General features: G+C 30.8%; 1 pseudogene; it reads right to left on the bottom strand.

Moving 5' to 3' along the window:
- Window positions 1-1,779: 1,779 nt before the first annotated feature.
- On the bottom strand, window positions 1,780-1,898 carry LOC112483044 (annotated as a pseudogene).
- Between the last annotated feature and the right edge of the window lie 3,201 nt (window positions 1,899-5,099).

Here is a 5,099-nt window from a genome sequence, read left to right as displayed (position 1 = left end):
ATTTCTTGTAGTGTCTTTATTAGTATTTGCTATGTGAATACTGACCTCATGAAATTAGTTCAAAGTGTTCCTTCCTCTTCAATTTCTTTTTGAAAGAGTTTGAGAAGCACTACTATTAATTATTCTTTAAATATTTACTAGAATTCACCAGCGAAGCCATCCGAAATTTCTGTTTTGAAGAGTTCTTTTTTTTATTACTGCTTTAATATTCTTAATTGTCATTGGTTTATTCAAGTTTTCTCTTTCTTCATGACTCAGTCCCAGGGTCTCTTAGACTATGGCTGAGAAGGGCTGCAGCTGGGTCACAGACTCTTCCAGGGTCCATAGCTGGGAACAAAATTCAATTTGTTACCTAAGGCATACATAGGTATGGTTCCTCTCAGGCTCTTTGATGTATAGTGCTGATAGTGAGATTAAGGCCAAACAGGGCTGTAGCTTAGTTAACAGGAATATGAAGCTATTTCTGGCTCTATAGTCAGACACCTGAGCACAGTCTGCCTTCTCAAAACAACCCCCCTTGGTCTTGGACTCCACTGGAATTTCACAACCTCCTACCCGTACCCCAAAGCTCCCACAAAGGTACTTTTGTCTATGGGTAGCTTCCAAATTATTGTTGCTGAGGGCAGATATTAGTGAGAGACCTCCTATTCTGCCATCTTACTGTCACCTGAATGGCTGATTTGAACTTCTAATAGCATTTTCCCTCAACTGAAAGAATGCTTCATGTTGGCTTGTATTATATTTGAATACATATTTTTCCTTACGTTTGAATGTCTTTCCTCATTTTATTCACTAATAGCAGAAAAAAGTGTAAAGTAACAATGAAATATAGTAAAATGCATCTTTATGATTGTTTGAAATAAATTTTCTGACTGTAATATTGTATTCAAAGTGACCATAAAGTTTCTTAGAGAAATGAATAAGCTGTTATGCTCATTAAAATCTCTTAATTAATTTGCTTCTTTCAGGTGATATTCTTATACACTGATTTCACTGGAGCATTGGCAAGGTCATTTAATGAATGCCCCACCAAATAAAGTACTGTATGAATCATTTAATTGAATGAGTTGTTTAAACAACTTTTTTTTCTTCTCATTTTGTCCTTAGTACAGAGGCTACTGTCCTTTCTATTTATTATTATTTTAATAGTGTGTGGAAAGATCGATTTGAAATTGAATAGTCACCTCTAAAATGACAATTTTCCTAAGTTTTCAAACTAATTTAGAATGTTATAAAATGCATTATTTTTCTCTATATGTCATTTATTGTTTTCTGATCCTTTTTTACTTATTTAAAAAAATAATGTATCTAGCCATCAAATATTTCTTTTGAAACATGTATGATGGTTTACGAATCTGGATAATTTCAGAAATTTCATAAAAGGGTGGAAGAGATGATGATAATTGGCAGGAATTTCTGTTTAAGTGGTAAAGGATGATTTGAAATAACAATCCAACACATCAGGTCAAAATATACTAATTATAAACATGATTTCCATTGAATTATTACAATAACTAAGATAGTGATTTTTTTTTAACATATAGATGCCAACGAGGATGAAAAGTTGCATCTAAGAGTTTATTGTTTTTTTTTTTCCTATAGAAAATCCTTTCTACCAATTTTCATGAAAAATTAGTCATTTTTTTTCCAAGCAAAGTGTCTCTGATAGACTAAGTTGAATATATATATTTTTTTTTTTAGGCGAGGCAACCCTTGGTTGACTTCACAGATTGCAAGGACCTTGTCAATTTACAATCTCTTAATTTTTTTTATTTTTTACTCTTACAGCACCTGGTCTTTCTAGGTGGTCTCCCATCCAAGTACTAACCAGGCCTGACCCTGCTTAGCTTCCGAGATCAGATGGGGTCAGGCTTGTTCAGGATAGCATGGCTGTAGACTGAGTTGAATACTTTTGATACCAGAAATCACTGTCACATAACACTGGATTCGGAAACATTATATAAAATATATAAATAGTTTTCTTTTATTTAAAAAATAAACAAGCTGCATTAAGTATCCTTAATGGTTTTTCTAGCTCTAAAACAAAGTATTTTATATATGTTTGAATATGTTATAATAGGAACAATTTGAGGAGGAGAAAATTTTTTGATCACTTTTCTTTAGGTTTGCATTTCTTCTGTCTTTATTCTGCTTTACCACCACAAATGTAATATTCAACTCCTCTTCATTCTACAGTGTACCATGATTGTATTTTCTTTAATTTTATTTTCCTGGACTTCAAGTTGCATGTTTTCTTCTGACCTACTTTAATTTATTAATTCTTTTTTTTTTTATTCTTAAGTACTTCATCCAAAACAATTAACTACAGAATTTCTAAGAGACAAATTTAGTCCATTTACATGTATTACAGTATCTGAATATATATTTTTGTCATGTCTTGTGTTTCTTATATACTAGGTTTTCTTTCTTTTATTCTCAACTTTTCTCTCTACAACACACACAATCCTTTTATACTTTTGTAGATAACGGTTTGCCAAGAACTTTAGGCTACTTCGTTCTTTGTCTACCATACTCATGTGACAACACTATTTGGGGGAAGAATTAACTTTGTTAGCAGAGTGGTTCTTCTACTCTACTTCTTTAGCCTGGAAACATATGCTCAGATTATTTTAAGGAGAATTCTCACAATTGCACAACTTTTTTGAAGTAGTTAATGTTATTTGTTCCAGGACTCTTTTCTGCTTTTTTGACCAATAATTTAGATTTTTTTTAAAGTAAGGTGCATAAAGGGTCTGACATTTGTAGTTGCCCTCTCTTGCGTGTGCACTCTGTTTGTTTGTTTTTCAGTATGTATTATTTTTGGATTGTTGCTTTCTCTGCTCTATGATAATCTATCAACTATATTTTACATGCTTTTTATTTTCATAAAGTCTTTAGTGTTTTTCTCTTGTTGTCTTTCCTTGTGAATTTATTGTTCTTATTTGCATCTTTTCCACCATTTCAATAGACTTTGGAGTAAATTGGGAGGTAGATGCATCTTTTTTATTCATTTTAACCAACATTTATTGTGATCTATTTCATGTCATATATTCTTCTAAGTGCCGGAGATAAAATAGTAGATAAAACATATGCCCTGATCTAATTGCCCTTACAATTAGATGTGCATGAGATACATATAGTATACGCATAAATCTGTATTTCAAGTACTGTGTAATGATGTTCCAAAGAAAGATAAAACTGTAATATAAACTGGTAGAGACTGAAAGTAGGGAGATGCTATTTCAGATAAGGTCATCAGGGTCAGAAAAGTTTCTTTGATAGTAAGCACTTTTTCAGGTACTGGAATGCAGTGAGAGACAAGCAAAGTAATACCTGATCGCAGATGTTTCATCTTATTCCTTGATTGACGTTGAGAGTCTAATAGTACTACAGGCAGCACAATAAAAATACAAAATAGAGATGAAAAATATTCAGTGAAACAAAGGATATAGTAGTAAGTAATTTGACCTAAAGGAATCCAGTATTTGAAAACCAAATAGATTTGAATTGCAAATACAAGGAATGAGGCTAAGAAGCACAAGTACTATATGTGTGTGTATGTATGCATTTATGTGTTTGTGCATATTTAATGTCTTGATCTTTCTCAGAAACAACAAATGCAGCAGACTGTGGCCATCCATAAATTCATTAAATAATTCGAGTAAGATATAATAAAAAAAATCTAGATCGCGGATAATGTTATTTTGTCAATAATATAGAATAGTTTCATTGTAAGTTCTTTCTTAAAGTCTTAACACATCTCCATCAACATTCCTGTGAAGGCAGTTGGTATTTGAATTAGCACTACTATCACATCATTATGACATAAGATATTTAAGGACATTGGGGACCCAATGATCACTGTATAGCTCACTTACACCGGTTAGTATATACTTCTGGAATATCTTGATTATTCAGTTAATAAAAAGCAGCACCTAAAAGGAAGACATATAACATAGGTAGTCAAGTACAATTTATAATATCATCTTATAACAAAATGAAAGAAATTAAAACTGAATTTTCTATTGCAAACAATCAATTACATAGAAAACAAATTATGGCTACTGAGATACAATAATCTTGAATTAACGATGAATGAAAACAGACAACAAAAATAACTGGCTTTAGATATAAATCAAGGATTTCACCAGTATTTAAAATTTCCAGGTTAACTTCTGCAATGTTTTGTTCAATAAAATAATTTCTCTTAACTTATAATATTTATGCATTTGGCAAAAAGAGATACATTCTTTAATTATTAACAGGTGATGTTTTAATAATCAACTTTCCTTTTTAAAATTTAAATATAACTTTTATATTAATAGACATTCGTGTTAAATTGTTTTTTGCAAAATTCGTCTTCATATTGAAATGTCAAGACTTTTTTTATTGTTGCTCGTCACTGAAGATAACTTGTGACATTTCTTGAGTAACTGATGATGGTCCTAAAGTTTAATTTGATGGCTAATACGATGACTATTATCTACTTAGCTAATTGTTTCCAGATATTTATTTTAATGGCCTTTTTCTTTTTAAAAATACCAATAATATTTTTCACGAATTATTGGTTTTTTAAAAATTTTCTGGATTAATATATAACTACTTTATTATACCTCAAAGTAGAAAAATTAAAATTAATCTTTTTTTTCCTAAGTAGATATTAAATAGTACACAGATTTTGAAAACAGGCATATGTTAGTATATGAATAATATCATTTAAGTATGTGGACACATAAGTAGAAAGATATATGGTGTAAATAGTAAAACTTTTAATACTATTGTATTTTGAGTCCCAGAAAAGATTCTACACTAACAAAATAACAATGGTCCTCTCTCCCAATCCTCAAACTACAAAATAAACCAAACCACCAAATAAACCAAATTGGTACCAACCACACAGAGTACATCATGAGGTAATGCCAGATGACGTACATTTTGCGTCAAAATAATGCATTAAGTTAATCAGAAAAACATATAAATTCTAATAATCTAAACTGTATGTTGATTTAAAAACAAAAAATGTGACATATCTAAATGTGTAGAATGGAAGAGGGGAAGTGTGTGTATGATATTGGGTAAACAAACTTCTTGTTTCCGCA

Source organism: Pteropus alecto, unplaced genomic scaffold (genome assembly GCF_000325575.1).
Source record: "Pteropus alecto unplaced genomic scaffold, ASM32557v1 scaffold100, whole genome shotgun sequence".
NCBI classification, from domain to species: Eukaryota; Metazoa; Chordata; class Mammalia; order Chiroptera; family Pteropodidae; genus Pteropus; species Pteropus alecto.
Note: the sequence above shows the minus strand (reverse complement) of the source record. Positions and strands in the feature narration are given on the sequence as shown.